Source organism: Ambystoma mexicanum, chromosome 6q (genome assembly GCF_040938575.1).
Source record: "Ambystoma mexicanum isolate Mex_15411 chromosome 6q, UKY_AmexF1_1, whole genome shotgun sequence".
Taxonomy (NCBI): domain Eukaryota; kingdom Metazoa; phylum Chordata; class Amphibia; order Caudata; family Ambystomatidae; genus Ambystoma; species Ambystoma mexicanum.
This window is the reverse complement of record NC_090937.1, coordinates 1051099579-1051127170: the sequence shown is the minus strand read 5'-3', so window position 1 is coordinate 1051127170 and position 27592 is coordinate 1051099579.

Genomic DNA, 27592 nt, shown 5'->3' with positions numbered 1-27592 from the left:
GTTCCTAACTGTTACTGGCCTAGATATGTCAGTAAAGGAAAAAAGAGGCAGCTAGACATGTGATGTCATCAGTGATGTCATCAATGACATTTGTGATGTCATCCTTGATGTCGTGGGTGTTAGTCTTAGCAGTGCACGGTGGTGACATGAGTTATGATTGCTTAGTTTACCATAACTGGCGAATTTCAGAGGTTTTTCAGTTTTACTTGGAACCATAACGTCCCTTTAACAAAGTTTTTTTCACTCAATTTCATAGGTTTGTAGTAGCGAAACTTAACCATAACGTCCCTTTAACAAAGTTTTTTTCACTGAATTTCATAGGTTTTTAGTAGGGCAACTTAACCATAACGTCTCTTTAACAAAGTTTTGTCACTGAATTTCATAGGTTTTTAGTAGCACAACTTAACAATAACAACTTTGACTTTATGTACATGTAATATGGAACATATTGAATCCCTTCTACTGAATTTGATGTCGGCAAACTTTTTTGATGTCCGCGGACATGTTCGGACAACAGTACCACTACCTAAAAACTCTGGGGGGGTATGTTTAATTGTTATATCATAACATAGGAACATTTAACAAATTCACAAAGCAGCACACATACACATTATATGTAGTAATACATAAGAAATGTAACCCATATATGTAACACACTAACCATTCATTTAAATACAATATGTTCTAAAATGGAATATACCAAAAGAAGATAAATTGGCTTCCAACATAATTACCTCACAAACACTCCACAACTAAAAGCAAGACCAGATCTACAGGGTACTCAGAACATATCTTACCTGAAATAGTAAGTGTACTTCATTTTACTTATACATTTATAAACTTTCTGTATTAGATTAAAAAATATATATTATCTTTTTTTTTCTCACAGAAATGTCTAGTTCTCTGGAATGGCTAGAGGAGCATTTCCCACATGAGGAAATGTCAGAAGATAGTGAAACTAATGGTAGACACTTTACAATATAAACCATTTAATTATTATTATTTTATATACATTTAACATATATATTTCTTTTTGTACAGAGCATACCAAAATAGAAAATACCTCTGAAGAAACTGTTACGGATAACACTCTTGACAGCATAAAAGAAAAAATGGATTTATTGTTGACCAATTTTAATAATTTGAAAACTTTTGTTGAGGATCATTTTAAAACAAAAACCTCATACCATTGTCCCACATGTACTTGTCCCCCCTCACCATATGCCAGTCAATTATCCCCAAGCCCTCTCCATAACCCAAAATGTTTTGATGAGACTTCCATCCCCTAATTCTCCTGTTTTTGTTTCCGTTTCTGCCTCACCTTCTCTGTCATAAATTGTTAATATATGTTAAATAAAGTTACATTTTTATATCTTGTTGTAATTAGTTTCAGTTTAAAAAAATAAAATAAAATTAGGTGTCCGCGGACAGCACGGTAGTTCTGAAATGTTCATAAATAAACGAAAATGGAGGTGTCCTGAAGAACACTATACCTGTCCATACTGTTCGCTAGCAAGTTGAAACTGTTCTAGAACACACGCGGTGTCCTGAAATGTTCGTAAAGAAACGAAAATGGAAGTGTCCTGAAGAACACTATACCTGTCCGTAGTGTTGGCTAGCAAGTTGAAACTGTTCTAAGAACACACGCAGTGTTCTGAAATGTTCGTAAATAAACGAAAATGGAGGTGTCCTGAAGAACACTATACCTGTCCGTACTGTTCGCTAGCAAGTTGAAACTGTTCTAGAACACACGCAATGTCCTGAAATGTTCGTAAATAAACAAAATGGGGGTGTCCTGAAGAACACTATACCTGTCCGTAGTGTTCGCTAGCACGTTGAAACTGTTCTAAGAACACTAGTGGTGTCCTGGAATGTTCGTAAATAAACGTAAATGGAGGTGTCCTGAAGAACACTACACCTGTCCATAATGTTCGCTACCAAGTTGAAACTGTTCTAAGAACACAAGCGGTGTCCTCAAATGTTCATAAATAAACAAAAATTGCAGTGTCCTGAAGAACAGTATACCTGTCTGTAGTGTTCGCTAGCATGTTGAAACTGTTCTAAGAACACTAGTGGTGTCCTGAATGTGCGTAAATAAACGTAAATGGAGGTGTCCTAAAGAACACTATACCTGTCCATAATGTTCGTTAGCCAGTTGAAACTGTTCTAAGAACACACGCGGTGTTCTGAAATGTTCGTAAATAAATGAAAATGGAGGTGTCCTGAGGACGCTATGTATGTCTATAATGTTCACAAGGAAGTTAAAATGTTCTAAGAAGAAACGGCTGTCCTTAACTGTTCGTTTGACGTGTGACACACTTTTAATTAGTTCAGGACCCGAACGGTGTCCGTAGAACATCAACGCGCATGCGCAAACCAATGTCCGTGCATTTGGTGTCCTGCGGACAGCCACTTCCTTCGTGAACATGTTCGCGAAGCGATCATATGACCGCGCCCACGCTGATTGCGTGTTCTGAATGCGGACACTGTTTGTGTCCCCGAACAATTTAAAAGTACTTTTTCAAGTAATCCACAATATTTCTCAATAAAAACTCACATACTAATCCTGAGTTTCTACATACTTTTTGAAACTTTTTGAACCTTTTTTGGTGTTCGATCTGTCCGCAGACAGCGCGCATGTCCGTGAACCGCGTACAAGCACCACTATAAAAGACCACGCCCTTGAGCTTATTCTCATTTTGTTTCTGGCTATTCTTCAGAGCACAGCTATTTTTCCTGCAACTTGCAGATTATACCATCATCGAGATGGCATCCATGGCTGCACTACTGACACCTGGTGCTGCACCTGCTTCAGCACCACCCCCACCCCCTCCACCACCACCACCTCCCCAAGGGCCTGAAGAGGGGAACAGGAGTGAGGATACAGAGGAGGAAGAAGAGGATGACGAGAATTAGGTAGTGGAAATCCCCTCTACCCTCACTCGGTGTGAGTCTTGGGTGTGGCGTTTATTTACCATTCATGGGAATGGTCCTAAGGCTCGTGCGAACCGAGTCACCTGCAATGAGTGGTACTCAGTCGCAGGAGGCATGGTTCGTATAACTTTGGGACCACCACCATGAAGCGACACATCAAGGCATTCCAGACTGGGGCTGTTCGCAAGGTTGTACCTTGTGAGGAGCATAGCAGGTTGATTTCCTCTACTTCATCCTCCGTTTCGGATCCTGTCACCACAAGGAACACTCCTGTGGGACAGTGTCTTGCTCAAGCTGCCTCACAGGCCATACGCAATGCTGATGACCCTTACCTTTCGAGGGTCACAGTTGTGTGTATGTACTGCGACGCAGTACTCTGCAGGGGGGAGCGACTTCACAGTGCTTTTGAGACTATCGTCTCAGAGCACAAGAAGACCTGCTCACTACCCAAATAAAACCCACTCTACATCTTCCTCTCTCAGCTCGCCCTTTCGTATCCCTGTGGTTGGTGTCCCCCCCTTTACCCTCCTTCCCCCTCCTCTCCTAGTGTGTCACGTATAAAAAACCAAAAAAATATGAAATAACAAAAATCCCAAAAAAATCAGACTCTTTTCAGAGCCGCCTTTCACAGTTAAAAAATAGAAGTGAAAATAAATGAAGCAGGGCCCTGTGTATTTTTTAGAAGTCCGTGGACAGTCCCTGCACATCTAAAATTTTGGGGTGCTACCCTATCATAACCATTGCAATTTTCTCTGGGAGGAAGTGGTGGCTATGAAAAGAGCCTTTGGGAGGTGTTAGTGTTTCAAAAACTATAAATACTCAACACCTACTTCAAAATGGATGCTGTAATTCTAAAAAAGGTTGCAATGCATTGTGTATGTTTCTTAGAAAAATCTGATTGCCCGCATAAGTTAGATGTACATCTGTGAAAAATGTATGTCCTACGAAACATTTTCATTGTGAAAAGAGCACATGCTAAAATCTCTTAGAAAGGCACAAATAGCCTTATTGACATTTCTTTCTCCATTTGTGGACCAAAGGAAGAAGAACAAAGCCACATTTGTCTCTGCGTAATCCTTGAAAAAATTACTTGAGAATTTGGAAACATGTCCATGACCTTCCCAAGTCCTTCATTCATTGTAAATTGCAAAGAAATTCCAGACACATGTCCAAAATGGTTCCCTCCACAATTAATTATAATTATATCTGGATGTTGCTCTGTATCCAAAGTAGCAGAGAGAGGTAACAAGTCCAACCACTTAATTCCACGTACTCCATGCCAGTGTACTTCCACATGTGGGAATCCAAGATCTACATCTACTCCACAGGTTTCTGCATGCACCTTCAACCAATGTATCCACGAGTCTCCCAAAATCCAAACAATCTGTTTTCTGAAACACACAGCCATAGCTATCTGTTCTTCTCTCAGCTAAAAGAGTATCTGAGAAACAATCTCCTGGCACAACACACCCACTAAACTTCCTAACCAATCCCTTTCTGTGCTCATTCTCATTTGCATGACTTCCCAACCCAAAAATCCCTGGATGTAACACCTGATGTCTGCGAACTACCGCCATGTCCGCGGACATATCGTAACATGGACAGCCCTTCTACCATTTTCACTTCACTCTCTGTGCCATTCCCTCATTGGATGTAGCTAAGAAGTCACATGACCATCCACCAATCACATTCAAGACCTCTAAATCTGACTGAATCATCATAGATCAGCACTCCAAATGTACTGTGAATCTCTCTGAGCACAAGTGTCATATCATTGGCAAGCACCATCTACAGGAAATACTGTACAAGTCTCCAAGATTTCTAATTGCAGCTCCATGCATATCCACATGCATGAACACAAACTACAGGTATGCATATTTTCTGTACAGTACATGAACACAATTTATAACTGACTTTTAGCTTGTATAATCTGTAAAATGAATCTACTGTCTTTTTTTCAATCTCCTAAAATCAACTGTCACTTACAAACCTTCATACTATTTAATTTATTTATACACACACACACTCAAATCATGTTAAACTAACATTTTTGAAATAAAATATATAGATTATATATACTCAAACAAAATTGCATGCACACTCTATGTTCAAATCTCAAACAATAATACTCATACAATTACATAATATTTTTTACATTTCTTTATGTATTTAATTACTTAAATTTATATAGGACAAGCAGCCCATGACATTGTGGCACTATTACCTGGAAGAGCTTAGTAACAAGAATAGTGGTGTTCAGTGGTACATTATCAATTTCACAAGGCCCAGTAAAGATATTTTGTTTGCTACAGTTAGTCATTGCAATGCAATTTATTCATTAAGAATATATGATATGTACTCAACTGGTGCAACGTATCTTATGTAAACAAGATAGTTTTAATGGTTTTGAGGAAGGCGACGAGGATGTCAATTAAAAAAATCAATGTCTAAATTAGAAACAGTGCTATATACAAACAAAATTACTAATTTGTTTCTTTTACAATTGCAGTGAAGACCATTCTTCTGAAAAAAAGCAGCCGAATTTGAAGTACAAAGAACAACTAGGAAGTAACCTGCTCATTTTAGAAAGAAAGTAAGTAGAATATCACCATAACATTTGTATTATTACTCAAACACACTGTAAGGTTAATTCATGCTATTTCTGTGCCTAAAAATAGAGATTCTGCACCCTTCTGTCCAAAAATCCCCATGTCTTAAACAGCGGTTTACAGCCAGAATGGCCCACAAATTCCTATTTTTCGACACACAAATTACCCAACTCACCTGCTAGAATTTAGATGCTATAGAACAAACAACTGTTTTAATTGTATAGTATTAGATATACTATTTATACTTCTCCACACCACTAGCTACCTTTTTTCTGTCATCTGAACCCCAGTTTAGTAACACATTAATTCAAGAACCCCCATTCTTACTAGTTGTAGTTCCCAATGCACAATCGCACACCATTACATACATCTTTATCATCATACTAAAACACTCATGCACACAGCACACACACATTGCAGAACACCCCAACCCATACCTTCTTTATTTTTTTCAACAGACCCTAAAGAATGCCTACCAAAAATCAAGTCCGTAGAAAGCAACGCAGAAGTAGAGCAAATGAAAATAACAGTGTCCAACATAAGCATCAATCTCTAGTAGAATTTGTAAAAAAAAAGTTGAAACAAAACTGCTAATACAGTCATTTAGTGAAACGAAAGAAGTTTCAAGTACAAAAACTTTGCCTCCTCTAGCAAAATGTAAAACAAACCAAAAAACAAATAATAGAAAATCAGCTATCACTACAGATAAAACTGCTTCTTTAAATCTTGATTTAGTGCAAAGTAAGCATACCAAGAAAAGTATTTTAGCCAAAATCTTCCACCACAAAGTCCTTCAAAACCTTATAAAAACAGGAGAGAAACCAGGTTCAACGCTTAAAACCTATCGTAGGAATTTAATCTTAGTAAGCGTTGATAGACAGCGCAATTCTTCTCAAAAGAAAGTTATTTATTTTATTGTTAAACAAAATGAAACCACTAACAAAACTAATAACTAAATTACAAAAAAGACTTCTCAATAAACGAAATGTCAACAGAATGACCTTCTTAAGTATCTGCGGAGGTGAATGGAGTCACACTTCGAGTACAGAACCATACTTTAATTAAGAAGCATACAAACAAAAGCAAACAAATACAATTGCCATACATAGCAGTGGTCGATGTTATGAAAAAGTTAATAATACCATAATGGAGCAAGAAGTACTCCTTACAAAAATATGCCCTGAAAACCTAGAATTACCCCTCCATTCAACAAAATCAGAATGTCTAGTGTACAAATGGCCATGCACGTCAATGTGTAACATTCCCAAACAATTTTTCAAGTCTTTACGCCAATTCCTCAATCAATATGTGAAAATCAGACACAAAATCAAAATTAAACTACTGCAAAATATGGATACCTGTCCAGTACGAGAGTACACAGGACTACAAGGCCATTCATTGGCCTGCATTACAGGACCTACTTGCAAAACCACCTTCCATGATATCAAAAGGATATCAACGTATCATTCAACTATAAGAACTCTAGTTTATAAACTGTACTATGCTAAAAGTCCTGCTTTAGCACTAGGCAATTTAAATAACATTCGTCTACATGGTACAGCAAAAGACCTACTAGAAGAAATCGACTATATCCAGAACAAATATTTTGGAAGTGAAACCCACTTACAGAATGAAATAGCTGTAAACCAAATTAGTAACAATTCTACACATGGCAACCTTTTACTACACACACATACAAAAAAGAAATACTAAAATGTAAAAGTACATCAGCTGAAGTACCAAACCATGTGTGTGTATGTTGCCGCAGAACTTTTTATAAAAGTAACACAAAAACTGTAGACCTATCATACAAAATAGAAGACAATGAAGATTCTAAATGGTTTGAATTAGCTCTCTACCTTATAGCAGAAAACAAATACGAAATAACTGACCCCGTAATACTTTGCAGTTACTGCACTACAAAAATTGACAACAACCAAACTCCTTCACGTGCTATCACAAATAATTTGGAACTATATCCACTACCAATAACCCTTCAACAACTTAATTTATATGAGAGCATCATAATTCAAACAGTGCACCCATTTCAAGCAATAATACGCCTTCAACCAAAAACTGCAAAATTGCCTCCCTCTGAATTAGTGAAAGGTATTTGTGGAAAAGTAGTGTATTTACCATTAGATCTAAAAGAAAATGTGCACACTCTAGGAGTGCAACGTCCAATGCAACAATCTTTAATTATCTTGGTAAATGGAGTACCTACAAAAGACAAAAAAAATTGGCAACAGCTGGTAGATTTACATAAAGTTAGAGAAGCCTTGCAATATCTTAAAGAGAATAATGAATATTACAAAGAAATTAATATTGAAGAAAACTTGAAGGACACTACTGAAATAATTCAAGAGACACAAGAAGCTGGTCAATTTGAGCTCCTAGATCCTGCTACAATATCAAACACTTTAGACCATTATACAATTCATCCATTGCACTCTAATGACAACATAGTAGATGCACTGGAAACATACCAAATGCGTCAAACAAAAGGATCACCAATCAGCATATGGGAAAAAAGTATAGAAGCACATGCTTTTCCTCTACTCTTTCCTACTGGCAAAGGAGGAAGGTACGATGATAGACCTATTCAAATATCAGCATCAGAATACCGCTCATTACGGATGTATTCTGAAGATCCCAGATTTAGACAAAACGTGGAATACATATTCCACCTACTCTTTGAAAGTGAACTAGCAACTTTATCTTACGAAGTTGCACACATATTAAAATCAGGATTGCACTTTCACTTTTACAATCAAATATTACAAATCTATTAGCAAATATTCGTGGTACTAAAGAGTACTGGTTTCGACGTCATGGAGATGTACGTTGTATGATCAGAAACCTTGGCCCACCCACTTGGTTTGTTACATTAAGTTGTGCAGAATATGCATGGGACGATCGATTTACATGATTTCCTACGCATATAAAACAAAAACAAAACAAACATAGATATACTAACACCTGGAGAACTTTGTTCTCTGGATCCTGTTAATGTTTCAAGATATTTTCACCATTGCTTCATTGCTATGCTACATTTTATTTGTAATAAAACTTTTCCTCCCCTTGGAGAAGTACTACACCTCTTTTGGAGAAAAGAATACCAAGCCAGAGGAGCACCACATATCCACATGCTTTTCTGCGGTAAAGATGCTCCTAAATTTGGTCAAGACAGTGATGCCACTGTTTTACAGTTCATTGAAAAATATGTCACTTGTGAAATTCCATCAGAATCCACAAATAGTGACCTTCATGCACAAATTTTACAATTTCAAAGACAGAAATGTGGCAAATATTGTGGTCGCAAATACAAAAACAAAGGGAAATACTACACCAAATGCCAATTTGGGTTCCCTAGAACAGTTACAAATACAGGTCAAGTGAACAACCCCTTCAGTTAGACATAGGGCCTCATTACACGGAAGGCGGTAAACCATATTAGCACCATGGTTGCGTCCGGTACCATACCGGTACCACCATGGAGGAAAGGGGAATTACCACCCCATTCCAAGGTTGGCGGTGCAGTAATTCCCCCTTTCTCCATGGCCCTTCCCCATTCCCATTTTTGCCACATAGGGCCTACACCAGCCGTTAAGGTCGGGTCCCGCAAAGGGACCTCGTAGTAAGGCAGTAAGGGTTAAATGTCACCAGGTACCCTTACCGGTGACCGTTAACCCTTACCACCTTCCGTGTAATGAGGCCCATAGTGTTAAAGGTAAGTCACCTAAAAATACATATTACATAAAAAGAAAAGAAGAAGAAAAATATATCAATGATTACAATGCAATCATTGCCCACTTATGGAATGCAAACATAGATGTGCAGTACATTGCAGACAATTCTACTGCAGTTGCAGGATATGTCACAGCATACTTAACCAAAGCAGAAAAGACAGAGCTGCAAGACCTCTGGAATGACCTGTCATCTGATAAAACAGTGTCTCAGAAATGATATAGCTTAGGCATAAAAATGCTGTCCCATAGAGAATGTGGATCCAATGAAGCGGCTGATTGTTTAACCGGCACTGCATTGTATGGTAAATCTGAAAATATAGTATGGCTAAGTGTTGGTCCAGCTAAATCTAGAAAAAGATTGGTAAAATCATACAGAGATAAAGAAACAATAGCCAAGACATTTTAAAAAACAATTTATTGGACACATTCTACCAAAACAGGAGTACCACTTTGGAAACCATGTGTCTATTCCACATAGCCCAAAACTACACATACAAAAATAATATAAAACCTGATGAAAAAAATGGTAAATACAGAGTGACAAACTGTGAAGGCAGCTTAGTAAAACTCACCAAACCAAATTGAATTAATCATATCAAATTGTCATTAAAGACTGCTCAACATAAAGAAGTATATTAAATGTCCCTGCTACAACGCTTTAAACCATGGAGAAAAGAAGAAGAAATACTAGATAACTATGACTCATATGAAGACGCTTTCAAAGCATATGGAAGCACTATAACTGATGTAAACTTTACACAGTACAAAACAATGTTGCACAATGAGCAGCAACACGAAGAAGAACACCAGGCCCAACTAGATAAGGACACTCCTGACAGTAGTCAACCTTCTGTAACAGGAAGCCAAGAACCACTGAGAGAACCACTAATAACAAATGAGGCAGAATTAGCTATGATAGAAGTAGAAAACACCATGTGTCAGTATGAAGATAAAGAAGACTTAACTATACTACAATAAAAACTAAACAATGAGCAACGTAGCATTTTTCAAGAAGTAACAAAAGAAATTGCACATGGTGTACAACATGAAAACAAAGAATGCACCTGCCAAAATTACAAACCTATACTATTGTACGTCAGTGGTGAAGCTGGTTCTGGCAAAACATTCCTATTCAAAATCCTCAGTAAGTTCCTTCAACAATTGACAAACAACAAACTGTCAGCTGTTGTCACTGCCCCCACAGGTTTAGCTGCCTACAACATAGGTGGTGTCACTTTACACCGATTACTACTCCTGCCAGTAGAACACCAAAACAAATTAGACTCTTACAAACTTTCTACAGAAGCTGCAATGGAACTACGCAGAGTATTGAAACAAATGAAAATGCTACTAATAGATGAAGTGAGCATGGTGTCCAACCTAATGTTGGCTTTGATTCACCTCAGATTACAAGAAGTACTCAAAACAAACTATGAAGAGCTCTTTGCAGGAAAACACATTATTGTTTTCGGAGGTCTTCTTCAATTGACACCAGTAAAAGGTGAGCCTATTTTAAAAACATTAGGACACAAACACTGCCGTAAAACTGTTGGCAACATTGGAAATGTCAACCTTTGGCAACATTTCCAATACCGAGAATTAACAGAAAACATGTGGCAATCTGCAGAGCTCACTTATGCCAACATCTTAAAAAGTATCAGAGTTGGTATACTTTCTAAAGAAGCAGAAGCAATATTGAAAACCCGGCACATTCATGCACTTTATGGTGATAATGCATGTGCTACAGATATTATGGAAAAATTAGCCCACAAAAATGTCAATTGTATGGCCTTAATGCCAACTCTTGCAAGCTGTTTCAAATTCAATGAAAAAATGTTAAGTAAAGAAATGCAACCAATAATGGAAATTAGCGCCACAGACAAACTAGATGTAATGGTATAACACTACCCATGTGTGACCAAGCCACAACAAGACTAAATAGTTTAGAAAAATCAATCTCAAACACAGCAGGCTTGGAAAAGATATTAAAATGATCCTTAAATTGCAGAGTAATGCTTAAACGTAACCTTGAAGTGGACCAAGGACTAGTAGTTAATGGAGCACTGGGTACAGTTGTTGGCTTTCAAACATACCCACGTGACAACAAAATTCGGTTTGTCAATATTCTCTTTGACAAACTTTCAGAAGTAAAAGGATAGGATGCTCAACAGCTTGATTCCTTCTCTTCGAAGACATGTATGTACGCAGAGAACAATTTTCTCTAACTCTTGCATACGCAGTCTCCATTCATTAATCACAAGGTCTTACCCTAGACAAAGCAATGATAGACATTGGTAACACAGTCTTTAAAGAAGGCATGAGCTACGTAGCACTATCACGCTTGCATACACTTGACGGTCTATTTCTAATCAACTTTGATGCAAGTAAAGTAAACGCTGATATTCCTTGCATTTTATAATACAATAGACTTCGCTCACTATACACCCCCCATCTAAACGCATATTCTGTACCACAAAAAGTAAAACGTTGTAAAAGAAAACTAAATTAAACAGAAATGCAACAGGATGTCACTGCAAATCCTCCAAAGAGAGTAAAAGAAACTAAAACTTCAACAAGTACCACAAACATAAAAGAACCATTAGGGAAAGTAAACCAGATACTTCATCAAAGAAGGAAGACAAACTAAAAAAAAATCAATCAGATACAGAACTACCTGGACCATTTAAACTCTCAAATATAGTTGGAGTAAGTTGCTACGCAAATGTAGCAATGAATATTCTATTTCAATTGCCACCAATTGTTGACAACATTTACTTACACAGTAGAGACCAATTGTGTTTGCAAATGTTAGTACTTCACAAAAATGCAACAAACAATCCTGACAACACGTATAGTGTTTATGGAATAAGACAACAATTGGACTACTGTGCTGGAATGGTTAAATTCACTATAAACTCACAGGAAGATCCACAAGAATTACTACAAGTACTGGAAAACAGAAACATACCTATAAATGAAATCTTCCAGATTTCATACATGTGGAAACATACATGCACTCTCTGCAACAATGTGACACAAGTAGAAATCCCTCCCCAATGAACGCTTCATATATATATATATATATATATATATATATATATATATATATATATATATATATATATATATCAATACCTAATTGTGAATCCATTCCATTTCAGCAACTTGTACAAAATGCAAACCATGGTAGATTATGTACTACTTGCAATTCGGATAATCGCTCCACGTTATTAATACAAACACATAGTTTGTTTGTTTGTTTGTTTATTTATTTATAATGCGCTCCAGACCCAAAGGTTACCGGGCGCAGTAGTAAATACGTAATACTAATGCTTCTATGTTACAATGCAGATGGTACCAAAAACAACTGCAAGCTGACTGGATTCACACATGGTCAAATATCACTTGGTAAGAAAATCTTCACAACAATAGGTAAAATCTACCAAGCAGGAGCCACAACCAATTCAGGGCACTACACTGCATACATAAAAAAGAAATGTGGATGGTTTGAATGTAATGATAGTACCATTACTCTAAAGCAGAGATTACCAGCAAATCTTACCAACGCTTATTTAATGTTCTTAAAATCAAAATTTGATAACTAAACTGTACTTAAACCTTAAGTGAACTTGTAGTAAAAAAATATAAACTGTTAGAATATTCCAAAAGCTATCTAACTGCCCAAAGATTCTACAACAACTAATCAGATAAATGAATACCACTAAATTAGAGCAGAAAATAGACAGTTACAATACGCCAATTGGTATCTAACTGTCCAAAATATAACAATATCCACACAGATAAATCAATATCACTAAAATATATAAAAAAAATAGACAGTTAGAATATGCCTATTGGTATCTAACTGCTCCAAAACAAGCAACAAGCCAATGTATAAAGCATTAGCCAGAAACAACAAGTGAACAATGAAAACAAACAAACAAATAAACTGTAGCATAACAGAAAAAGGTTTTTTTTCAATCCAACATGGATTTCATTTTCTCCCACAGACCCAATGATTTTAGCAACAAACACAGAAACTGAGCAAATTGCACAGTACTCTGGTTTGTAATCTACTAAATATGACGGTCCAAAAAAAATGTTGATTATACAATGTAATAAGTTACAAAATACTAATACTAACATGCTATTTTCTTTTATTACAGAAATGAACAAGAAGTACATGTACTACAGTTACTAAACCAAACAGTAAGTATATTATAATAAGTACAACCATCGCAGCATATCACACCCATAGTGGCTTATAACTTTGTTCCTTATAAATTTGTTTTTGACCCAAAGTTATAAGCCACTATGAGTGTGATATGCTGCAGTAGTTGTGGCCAGGGCATAGAGTCTTGGGTGCATGACCAAATGGCCATGCACCCAACACTTTTGGCCATGCACCCAACACTCTATGCCCTGGCCACAACCACCGCAGCATATCACACCCATAGAGTCAAACATTTCAACTATGGCCTGTGGAAACTTTTAATGTCCGCGGACATAATGAGTGTTCTTAGAACACTTTCAACTTGCCAGCGAACAATACAGACAGCGTCCTCAGAACACCCCCATTTTTTTATTTGCGAACATTTCAGGACACCGGGAGTGTTCTTAGAACACATTCAACTTGCCAGCGAACAATACGGACAGCGTCTTCAGGACACCCCCTACAAACATTTCAGGACACCGCGAGTGTTCTTAGAACACTTTCAACATGACAACGAACAATATGGACAGCGTCCTCAGAACACCCCCATTTTGTTTATTTGCGAACATTTCAGGACACCGCAAGTGTTCTTAGAACACATTCAACTTGCCATCTAACAATACAGACAGCGTCCTCAGGACCCCCCCATTTTGTTTATTTACGAACATTTCAGGACACCACGACCGTTCTTAGAACACATTCAACTTGCCAGAGAACAATACTGACAGCGTCCTCAGGACACCCCCATTTTGTTTATTTACGAACATTTCAGAACAACGCAAGTGTTCTTAGAATACATTCAACTTCCCATCAAACAGTACAGACAGCGTCCTCAGGATACCCCCATTTTGTTTATTTACGAACATTTCAGGACACCACGAGTGTTCTTAGAATACATTCAACTTGCCAGAGAACAATACGGACAGTGTCTTCAGGACAACCCCTACGAACATTTCAGGACACCGCAAGTGTTCTTAGAACACTTTCAACTTGACAACAAACAATACGGACAGCGTCCTCAGAACACCCCCATTTTGTTTATTTGCAAACATTTCAGGACACCGCGAGTGTTCTTAGAACACATTCAACTTGCCATCAAACAATACGGACAGCGTCCTCAGGACACCCCCATTTTGTTTATTTAAGAACATTTCAGGACACTGCGAGTTTTCTTAGAACACATTCAACTTCCCATTGAACAATACAGACAGCGTCCTCAGGACACCCCCATTTTCTTTATTTACGAACATTTCAGGACTCCATGAGTGTTCTTAGAACACATTCAACTTGCCAGAGAACAATACGGACCGCGTCCTCAGAACACCCCCATTTTATTATTTGCGAACATTTCAGGACACCACAAGTGTTCTTAGAACACATTCAACTTGCCAGAAGACAATAGGGACAGCGTCTACAGGACACCCCCTACGAACATTTCAGGACACTTTGAGTGTTCTTAGAACACTTTCAACTTGACAACGAACAAAACGGACAGCACCCTTGGAACACCCCCATTTTGTTTATTTGCGAACATTTCAGGACACCACGAGTGTTCTTAGAACACATTCAACTTCCCATCGAACAATACGGACAGCGTCCTCAGTTCACCCCCATTTTGTTTATTTACAAACATTTCAGGACACCAAGAGTGTTCTTAGAACACATTCAACTTGCCAGAGAACAATACGGACAGCGTCTTCAGGACACCCCCTACGAACATTTCAGGACACCGCTAGTGTTCTTAGAACACATTCAACTTTCCATCGAACAATACGGACAGCGTCCTCAGAACACCCCCATTTTGTTTATTTACGAACATTTCAGGACACCGCGAGTGTTCTTAGAACAGTTTCAGCTTGCTTGCGAAAAAAACTGACACATATTGCGTCCTCAGAACACCCCCCATTTCGTTTATTTAGAACATTTCAGGACACCATGAGTGTTCTTAGAACACATTCAACTTGCCAGAGAACAATACGGACCGCATGCTCAGAACACTCCCATTTTATTATTTGCGAACATTTCAGGACACCACGAGTGTTCTTAGAACACATTCAACTTGCCAGAGAACAATAGGGACAGCGTCTTCAGGACACCCCCTACAAACATTTCAGGACACCGCGAGTGTTCTTAGAACACTTTCAACTTGACAACAAACAATATGGACAGCGTCCTCAGAACACCCCCATTTTGTTTATTTGCGAACATTTCAGGACACCGCAAGTGTTCTTAGAACACATTCAACTTGCCATCGAACAATACGGACATCATCCTCAGGACACCCCCATTTTGTTTATTTACGAACATTTCAGGACACCGCGAGTGTTCTTAGAACACATTCAACTTCCCATCGAACAATAAGGCTAGCGTCCTCAGTCCCCCCCATTTTGTTTATTTACGAACATTTCAGGACACCATGAGTGTTCTTAGAACACATTCAACTTGCCAGAGAACAATACGGACCGCGTGCTCAGAACACCCCATTTTATTATTTGCGAACATTTCAGGACACCACAAGTGTTCTTGGAACACATTCAACTTGCCAGAGAACAATAGGGACAGTGTCTTCAGGACACACCCTACGTACATTTCAGGACACCGCGAGTGTTCTTAGAACACTTTCAACTTGACAACAAACAATATGGACAGCGTCCTCAGAACACCCCCATTTTGTTTATTTGCGAACATTTCAGGACACCGCGAGTGTTCTTAGAACACATTCAACTTCCCATCGAACAATACGGACTGCGTGCTCAGAACACCCCCATTTTATTATTTGCGAACATTTCAGGACACCACAAGTGTTCTTGGAACACATTCAACTTGCCAGAGAACAATAGGGACAGTGTCTTCAGGACACCCCCTACGAACATTTCAGGACACCGCGAGTGTTCTTAGAACACATTCAACTTGCCATCGAACAATACGGACAGCGTACTCAGGACACCCCCATTTTATTTATTTACGAACATTTCAGGACACCGCGAGTGTTCTTAGAACACATTCAACTTCCCATCGAACAATACAGACAGCGTCCTCAGGACACCCCCATTTTGTTTATTTACGAACATTTCAGGACACCACAAGTGTTCATAAAACACATTCAACTTGCCAGAGAACAATATGGGCTGCATCTTCCGGACACCCCCTATGAACATTTCAGGACACCACGAGTGTTCTTAGAACACTTTCAACTTGACAAGGAACAATACGGACAGCGTCCTCAGAACACCCCCATTTTGTTTATTTGAGAAAATTTCAGGACACCACGAGTGTTCTTAGAACACATTCAACTTCCCATCGAACAATACGGACAGCGTCCTCAGTTCACCCCCATTTTGTTTATTTACAAACATTTCAGGACACCAAGAGTGTTCTTAGAACACATTCAACTTGCCAGAGAACAATACGGACAGCGTCTTCAGGACACCCCCTACGAACATTTCAGGACACCGCTAGTGTTCTTAGAACACATTCAACTTTCCATCGAACAATACGGACAGCGTCCTCAGAACACCCCCATTTTGTTTATTTACGAACATTTCAGGACACCGCGAGTGTTCTTAGAACAGTTTCAGCTTGCTTGCGAAAAAAACTGACACATATTGCGTCCTCAGAACACCCCCCATTTCGTTTATTTAGAACATTTCAGGACACCATGAGTGTTCTTAGAACACATTCAACTTGCCAGAGAACAATACGGACCGCATGCTCAGAACACTCCCATTTTATTATTTGCGAACATTTCAGGACACCACGAGTGTTCTTAGAACACATTCAACTTGCCAGAGAACAATAGGGACAGCGTCTTCAGGACACCCCCTACAAACATTTCAGGACACCGCGAGTGTTCTTAGAACACTTTCAACTTGACAACAAACAATATGGACAGCGTCCTCAGAACACCCCCATTTTGTTTATTTGCGAACATTTCAGGACACCGCAAGTGTTCTTAGAACACATTCAACTTGCCATCGAACAATACGGACATCATCCTCAGGACACCCCCATTTTGTTTATTTACGAACATTTCAGGACACCGCGAGTGTTCTTAGAACACATTCAACTTCCCATCGAACAATACGGACAGCGTCCTCAGGACACCCCCATTTTGTTTATTTACGAACATTTCAGGACACCACAAGTGTTCTTAGAACACATTCAACTTGCCAGAGAACTATACGGGCTGCGTCTTCCGGACACCCCCTATGAACATTTCAGGACACTGCGAGTTTTCTTAGAACACATTCAACTTCCCATTGAACAATACAGACAGCGTCCTCAGGACACCCCCATTTTCTTTATTTACGAACATTTCAGGACTCCATGAGTGTTCTTAGAACACATTCAACTTGCCAGAGAACAATACGGACCGCGTCCTCAGAACACCCCCATTTTATTATTTGCGAACATTTCAGGACACCACAAGTGTTCTTAGAACACATTCAACTTGCCAGAAGACAATAGGGACAGCGTCTACAGGACACCCCCTACGAACATTCCAGGACACTTTGAGTGTTCTTAGAACACTTTCAACTTGACAACGAACAAAACGGACAGCACCCTCGGAACACCCCCATTTTGTTTATTTGCAAACATTTCAGGACACTGCAAGTGTTCTTAGAACACATTCAACTTCCCATCGAACAATACAGCTAGCGTCCTCAGTCCCCCCCATTTTGTTTATTTACGAACATTTCAGGACACCATGAGTGTTCTTAGAACACATTCAACTTGCCAGAGAACAATACGGACCGCGTGCTCAGAACACCCCCATTTTATTATTTGCGAACATTTCAGGACACCACAAGTGTTCTTAGAACACATTCAACTTTCCATCGAACAATACGGACAGCGTCCTCAGAACACCCCCATTTTGTTTATTTACGAACATTTCAGGACACCGCGAGTGTTCTTAGAACAGTTTCAGCTTGCTTGCGAAAAAAACTGACACATATTGCGTCCTCAGAACACCCCCCATTTCGTTTATTTAGAACATTTCAGGACACCATGAGTGTTCTTAGAACACATTCAACTTGCCAGAGAACAATACGGACCGCATGCTCAGAACACTCCCATTTTATTATTTGCGAACATTTCAGGACACCACGAGTGTTCTTAGAACACATTCAACTTGCCAGAGAACAATAGGGACAGCGTCTTCAGGACACCCCCTACAAACATTTCAGGACACCGCGAGTGTTCTTAGAACACTTTCAACTTGACAACAAACAATATGGACAGCGTCCTCAGAACACCCCCATTTTGTTTATTTGCGAACATTTCAGGACACCGCAAGTGTTCTTAGAACACATTCAACTTGCCATCGAACAATACGGACATCATCCTCAGGACACCCCCATTTTGTTTATTTACGAACATTTCAGGACACCGCGAGTGTTCTTAGAACACATTCAACTTCCCATCGAACAATAAGGCTAGCGTCCTCAGTCCCCCCCATTTTGTTTATTTACGAACATTTCAGGACACCATGAGTGTTCTTAGAACACATTCAACTTGCCAGAGAACAATACGGACCGCGTGCTCAGAACACCCCATTTTATTATTTGCGAACATTTCAGGACACCACAAGTGTTCTTGGAACACATTCAACTTGCCAGAGAACAATAGGGACAGTGTCTTCAGGACACACCCTACGTACATTTCAGGACACCGCGAGTGTTCTTAGAACACTTTCAACTTGACAACAAACAATATGGACAGCGTCCTCAGAACACCCCCATTTTGTTTATTTGCGAACATTTCAGGACACCGCGAGTGTTCTTAGAACACATTCAACTTCCCATCGAACAATACGGACTGCGTGCTCAGAACACCCCCATTTTATTATTTGCGAACATTTCAGGACACCACAAGTGTTCTTGGAACACATTCAACTTGCCAGAGAACAATAGGGACAGTGTCTTCAGGACACCCCCTACGAACATTTCAGGACACCGCGAGTGTTCTTAGAACACATTCAACTTGCCATCGAACAATACGGACAGCGTACTCAGGACACCCCCATTTTATTTATTTACGAACATTTCAGGACACCGCGAGTGTTCTTAGAACACATTCAACTTCCCATCGAACAATACAGACAGCGTCCTCAGGACACCCCCATTTTGTTTATTTACGAACATTTCAGGACACCACAAGTGTTCATAAAACACATTCAACTTGCCAGAGAACAATATGGGCTGCATCTTCCGGACACCCCCTATGAACATTTCAGGACACCACGAGTGTTCTTAGAACACTTTCAACTTGACAAGGAACAATACGGACAGCGTCCTCAGAACACCCCCATTTTGTTTATTTGAGAAAATTTCAGGACACCACGAGTGTTCTTAGAACACATTCAACTTCCCATCGAACAATACGGACAGCGTCCTCAGTTCACCCCCATTTTGTTTATTTACAAACATTTCAGGACACCAAGAGTGTTCTTAGAACACATTCAACTTGCCAGAGAACAATACGGACAGCGTCTTCAGGACACCCCCTACGAACATTTCAGGACACCGCTAGTGTTCTTAGAACACATTCAACTTTCCATCGAACAATACGGACAGCGTCCTCAGAACACCCCCATTTTGTTTATTTACGAACATTTCAGGACACCGCGAGTGTTCTTAGAACAGTTTCAGCTTGCTTGCGAAAAAAACTGACACATATTGCGTCCTCAGAACACCCCCCATTTCGTTTATTTAGAACATTTCAGGACACCATGAGTGTTCTTAGAACACATTCAACTTGCCAGAGAACAATACGGACCGCATGCTCAGAACACTCCCATTTTATTATTTGCGAACATTTCAGGACACCACGAGTGTTCTTAGAACACATTCAACTTGCCAGAGAACAATAGGGACAGCGTCTTCAGGACACCCCCTACAAACATTTCAGGACACCGCGAGTGTTCTTAGAACACTTTCAACTTGACAACAAACAATATGGACAGCGTCCTCAGAACACCCCCATTTTGTTTATTTGCGAACATTTCAGGACACCGCAAGTGTTCTTAGAACACATTCAACTTGCCATCGAACAATACGGACATCATCCTCAGGACACCCCCATTTTGTTTATTTACGAACATTTCAGGACACCGCGAGTGTTCTTAGAACACATTCAACTTCCCATCGAACAATACGGACAGCGTCCTCAGGACACCCCCATTTTGTTTATTTACGAACATTTCAGGACACCACAAGTGTTCTTAGAACACATTCAACTTGCCAGAGAACTATACGGGCTGCGTCTTCCGGACACCCCCTATGAACATTTCAGGACACTGCGAGTTTTCTTAGAACACATTCAACTTCCCATTGAACAATACAGACAGCGTCCTCAGGACACCCCCATTTTCTTTATTTACGAACATTTCAGGACTCCATGAGTGTTCTTAGAACACATTCAACTTGCCAGAGAACAATACGGACCGCGTCCTCAGAACACCCCCATTTTATTATTTGCGAACATTTCAGGACACCACAAGTGTTCTTAGAACACATTCAACTTGCCAGAAGACAATAGGGACAGCGTCTACAGGACACCCCCTACGAACATTCCAGGACACTTTGAGTGTTCTTAGAACACTTTCAACTTGACAACGAACAAAACGGACAGCACCCTCGGAACACCCCCATTTTGTTTATTTGCAAACATTTCAGGACACTGCAAGTGTTCTTAGAACACATTCAACTTCCCATCGAACAATACAGCTAGCGTCCTCAGTCCCCCCCATTTTGTTTATTTACGAACATTTCAGGACACCATGAGTGTTCTTAGAACACATTCAACTTGCCAGAGAACAATACGGACCGCGTGCTCAGAACACCCCCATTTTATTATTTGCGAACATTTCAGGACACCACAAGTGTTCTTAGAACACATTCAACTTTCCATCGAACAATACGGACAGCGTCCTCAGAACACCCCCATTTTGTTTATTTACGAACATTTCAGGACACCGCGAGTGTTCTTAGAACAGTTTCAGCTTGCTTGCGAAAAAAACTGACACATATTGCGTCCTCAGAACACCCCCCATTTCGTTTATTTAGAACATTTCAGGACACCATGAGTGTTCATAGAACACATTCAACTTGCCAGAGAACAATACGGACCGCATGCTCAGAACACTCCCATTTTATTATTTGCGAACATTTCAGGACACCACGAGTGTTCTTAGAACACATTCAACTTGCCAGAGAACAATAGGGACAGCGTCTTCAGGACACCCCCTACAAACATTTCAGGACACCGCGAGTGTTCTTAGAACACTTTCAACTTGACAACAAACAATATGGACAGCGTCCTCAGAACACCCCCATTTTGTTTATTTGCGAACATTTCAGGACACCGCAAGTGTTCTTAGAACACATTCAACTTGCCATCGAACAATACGGACATCATCCTCAGGACACCCCCATTTTGTTTATTTACGAACATTTCAGGACACCGCGAGTGTTCTTAGAACACATTCAACTTCCCATCGAACAATAAGGCTAGCGTCCTCAGTCCCCCCCATTTTGTTTATTTACGAACATTTCAGGACACCATGAGTGTTCTTAGAACACATTCAACTTGCCAGAGAACAATACGGACCGCGTGCTCAGAACACCCCATTTTATTATTTGCGAACATTTCAGGACACCACAAGTGTTCTTGGAACACATTCAACTTGCCAGAGAACAATAGGGACAGTGTCTTCAGGACACACCCTACGTACATTTCAGGACACCGCGAGTGTTCTTAGAACACTTTCAACTTGACAACAAACAATATGGACAGCGTCCTCAGAACACCCCCATTTTGTTTATTTGCGAACATTTCAGGACACCGCGAGTGTTCTTAGAACACATTCAACTTCCCATCGAACAATACGGACTGCGTGCTCAGAACACCCCCATTTTATTATTTGCGAACATTTCAGGACACCACAAGTGTTCTTGGAACACATTCAACTTGCCAGATAACAATACGGACAGTGTCTTCAGGACACCCCCTACGAACATTTCAGGACACCGCGAGTGTTCTTAGAACACATTCAACTTGCCATCGAACAATACGGACAGCGTACTCAGGACACCCCCATTTTATTTATTTACGAACATTTCAGGACACCGCGAGTGTTCTTAGAACACATTCAACTTCCCATCGAACAATACAGACAGCGTCCTCAGGACACCCCCATTTTGTTTATTTACGAACATTTCAGGACACCACAAGTGTTCATAAAACACATTCAACTTGCCAGAGAACAATATGGGCTGCATCTTCCGGACACCCCCTATGAACATTTCAGGACACCACGAGTGTTCTTAGAACACTTTCAACTTGACAAGGAACAATACGGACAGCGTCCTCAGAACACCCCCATTTTGTTTATTTGAGAAAATTTCAGGACACCACGAGTGTTCTTAGAACACATTCAACTTCCCATCGAACAATACGGACAGCGTCCTCAGTTCACCCCCATTTTGTTTATTTACAAACATTTCAGGACACCAAGAGTGTTCTTAGAACACATTCAACTTGCCAGAGAACAATACGGACAGCGTCTTCAGGACACCCCCTACGAACATTTCAGGACACCGCTAGTGTTCTTAGAACACATTCAACTTTCCATCGAACAATACGGACAGCGTCCTCAGAACACCCCCATTTTGTTTATTTACGAACATTTCAGGACACCGCGAGTGTTCTTAGAACAGTTTCAGCTTGCTTGCGAAAAAAACTGACACATATTGCGTCCTCAGAACACCCCCCATTTCGTTTATTTAGAACATTTCAGGACACCATGAGTGTTCTTAGAACACATTCAACTTGCCAGAGAACAATACGGACCGCATGCTCAGAACACTCCCATTTTATTATTTGCGAACATTTCAGGACACCACGAGTGTTCTTAGAACACATTCAACTTGCCAGAGAACAATAGGGACAGCGTCTTCAGGACACCCCCTACAAACATTTCAGGACACCGCGAGTGTTCTTAGAACACTTTCAACTTGACAACAAACAATATGGACAGCGTCCTCAGAACACCCCCATTTTGTTTATTTGCGAACATTTCAGGACACCGCAAGTGTTCTTAGAACACATTCAACTTGCCATCGAACAATACGGACATCATCCTCAGGACACCCCCATTTTGTTTATTTACGAACATTTCAGGACACCGCGAGTGTTCTTAGAACACATTCAACTTCCCATCGAACAATACGGACAGCGTCCTCAGGACACCCCCATTTTGTTTATTTACGAACATTTCAGGACACCACAAGTGTTCTTAGAACACATTCAACTTGCCAGAGAACTATACGGGCTGCGTCTTCCGGACACCCCCTATGAACATTTCAGGACACTGCGAGTTTTCTTAGAACACATTCAACTTCCCATTGAACAATACAGACAGCGTCCTCAGGACACCCCCATTTTCTTTATTTACGAACATTTCAGGACTCCATGAGTGTTCTTAGAACACATTCAACTTGCCAGAGAACAATACGGACCGCGTCCTCAGAACACCCCCATTTTATTATTTGCGAACATTTCAGGACACCACAAGTGTTCTTAGAACACATTCAACTTGCCAGAAGACAATAGGGACAGCGTCTACAGGACACCCCCTACGAACATTCCAGGACACTTTGAGTGTTCTTAGAACACTTTCAACTTGACAACGAACAAAACGGACAGCACCCTCGGAACACCCCCATTTTGTTTATTTGCAAACATTTCAGGACACTGCAAGTGTTCTTAGAACACATTCAACTTCCCATCGAACAATACAGCTAGCGTCCTCAGTCCCCCCCATTTTGTTTATTTACGAACATTTCAGGACACCATGAGTGTTCTTAGAACACATTCAACTTGCCAGAGAACAATACGGACCGCGTGCTCAGAACACCCCCATTTTATTATTTGCGAACATTTCAGGACACCACAAGTGTTCTTAGAACACATTCAACTTTCCATCGAACAATACGGACAGCGTCCTCAGAACACCCCCATTTTGTTTATTTACGAACATTTCAGGACACCGCGAGTGTTCTTAGAACAGTTTCAGCTTGCTTGCGAAAAAAACTGACACATATTGCGTCCTCAGAACACCCCCCATTTCGTTTATTTAGAACATTTCAGGACACCATGAGTGTTCTTAGAACACATTCAACTTGCCAGAGAACAATACGGACCGCATGCTCAGAACACTCCCATTTTATTATTTGCGAACATTTCAGGACACCACGAGTGTTCTTAGAACACATTCAACTTGCCAGAGAACAATAGGGACAGCGTCTTCAGGACACCCCCTACAAACATTTCAGGACACCGCGAGTGTTCTTAGAACACTTTCAACTTGACAACAAACAATATGGACAGCGTCCTCAGAACACCCCCATTTTGTTTATTTGCGAACATTTCAGGACACCGCAAGTGTTCTTAGAACACATTCAACTTGCCATCGAACAATACGGACATCATCCTCAGGACACCCCCATTTTGTTTATTTACGAACATTTCAGGACACCGCGAGTGTTCTTAGAACACATTCAACTTCCCATCGAACAATAAGGCTAGCGTCCTCAGTCCCCCCCATTTTGTTTATTTACGAACATTTCAGGACACCATGAGTGTTCTTAGAACACATTCAACTTGCCAGAGAACAATACGGACCGCGTGCTCAGAACACCCCATTTTATTATTTGCGAACATTTCAGGACACCACAAGTGTTCTTGGAACACATTCAACTTGCCAGAGAACAATAGGGACAGTGTCTTCAGGACACACCCTACGTACATTTCAGGACACCGCGAGTGTTCTTAGAACACTTTCAACTTGACAACAAACAATATGGACAGCGTCCTCAGAACACCCCCATTTTGTTTATTTGCGAACATTTCAGGACACCGCGAGTGTTCTTAGAACACATTCAACTTCCCATCGAACAATACGGACTGCGTGCTCAGAACACCCCCATTTTATTATTTGCGAACATTTCAGGACACCACAAGTGTTCTTGGAACACATTCAACTTGCCAGAGAACAATAGGGACAGTGTCTTCAGGACACCCCCTACGAACATTTCAGGACACCGCGAGTGTTCTTAGAACACATTCAACTTGCCATCGAACAATACGGACAGCGTACTCAGGACACCCCCATTTTATTTATTTACGAACATTTCAGGACACCGCGAGTGTTCTTAGAACACATTCAACTTCCCATCGAACAATACAGACAGCGTCCTCAGGACACCCCCATTTTGTTTATTTACGAACATTTCAGGACACCACAAGTGTTCATAAAACACATTCAACTTGCCAGAGAACAATATGGGCTGCATCTTCCGGACACCCCCTATGAACATTTCAGGACACCACGAGTGTTCTTAGAACACTTTCAACTTGACAAGGAACAATACGGACAGCGTCCTCAGAACACCCCCATTTTGTTTATTTGAGAAAATTTCAGGACACCACGAGTGTTCTTAGAACACATTCAACTTCCCATCGAACAATACGGACAGCGTCCTCAGTTCACCCCCATTTTGTTTATTTACAAACATTTCAGGACACCAAGAGTGTTCTTAGAACACATTCAACTTGCCAGAGAACAATACGGACAGCGTCTTCAGGACACCCCCTACAAACATTTCAGGACACCGCTAGTGTTCTTAGAACACATTCAACTTTCCATCGAACAATACGGACAGCGTCCTCAGAACACCCCCATTTTGTTTATTTACGAACATTTCAGGACACCGCGAGTGTTCTTAGAACAGTTTCAGCTTGCTTGCGAAAAAAACTGACACATATTGCGTCCTCAGAACACCCCCCATTTCGTTTATTTAGAACATTTCAGGACACCATGAGTGTTCTTAGAACACATTCAACTTGCCAGAGAACAATACGGACCGCATGCTCAGAACACTCCCATTTTATTATTTGCGAACATTTCAGGACACCACGAGTGTTCTTAGAACACATTCAACTTGCCAGAGAACAATAGGGACAGCGTCTTCAGGACACCCCCTACAAACATTTCAGGACACCGCGAGTGTTCTTAGAACACTTTCAACTTGACAACAAACAATATGGACAGCGTCCTCAGAACACCCCCATTTTGTTTATTTGCGAACATTTCAGGACACCGCAAGTGTTCTTAGAACACATTCAACTTGCCATCGAACAATACGGACATCATCCTCAGGACACCCCCATTTTGTTTATTTACGAACATTTCAGGACACCGCGAGTGTTCTTAGAACACATTCAACTTCCCATCGAACAATACGGACAGCGTCCTCAGGACACCCCCATTTTGTTTATTTACGAACATTTCAGGACACCACAAGTGTTCTTAGAACACATTCAACTTGCCAGAGAACTATACGGGCTGCGTCTTCCGGACACCCCCTATGAACATTTCAGGACACTGCGAGTTTTCTTAGAACACATTCAACTTCCCATTGAACAATACAGACAGCGTCCTCAGGACACCCCCATTTTCTTTATTTACGAACATTTCAGGACTCCATGAGTGTTCTTAGAACACATTCAACTTGCCAGAGAACAATACGGACCGTGTCCTCAGAACACCCCCATTTTATTATTTGCGAACATTTCAGGACACCACAAGTGTTCTTAGAACACATTCAACTTGCCAGAAGACAATAGGGACAGCGTCTACAGGACACCCCCTACGAACATTCCAGGACACTTTGAGTGTTCTTAGAACACTTTCAACTTGACAACGAACAAAACGGACAGCACCCTCGGAACACCCCCATTTTGTTTATTTGCAAACATTTCAGGACACTGCAAGTGTTCTTAGAACACATTCAACTTCCCATCGAACAATACAGCTAGCGTCCTCAGTCCCCCGCCATTTTGTTTATTTACGAACATTTCAGGACACCATGAGTGTTCTTAGAACACATTCAACTTGCCAGAGAACAATACGGACCGCGTGCTCAGAACACCCCCATTTTATTATTTGCGAACATTTCAGGACACCACAAGTGTTCTTAGAACACATTCAACTTTCCATCGAACAATACGGACAGCGTCCT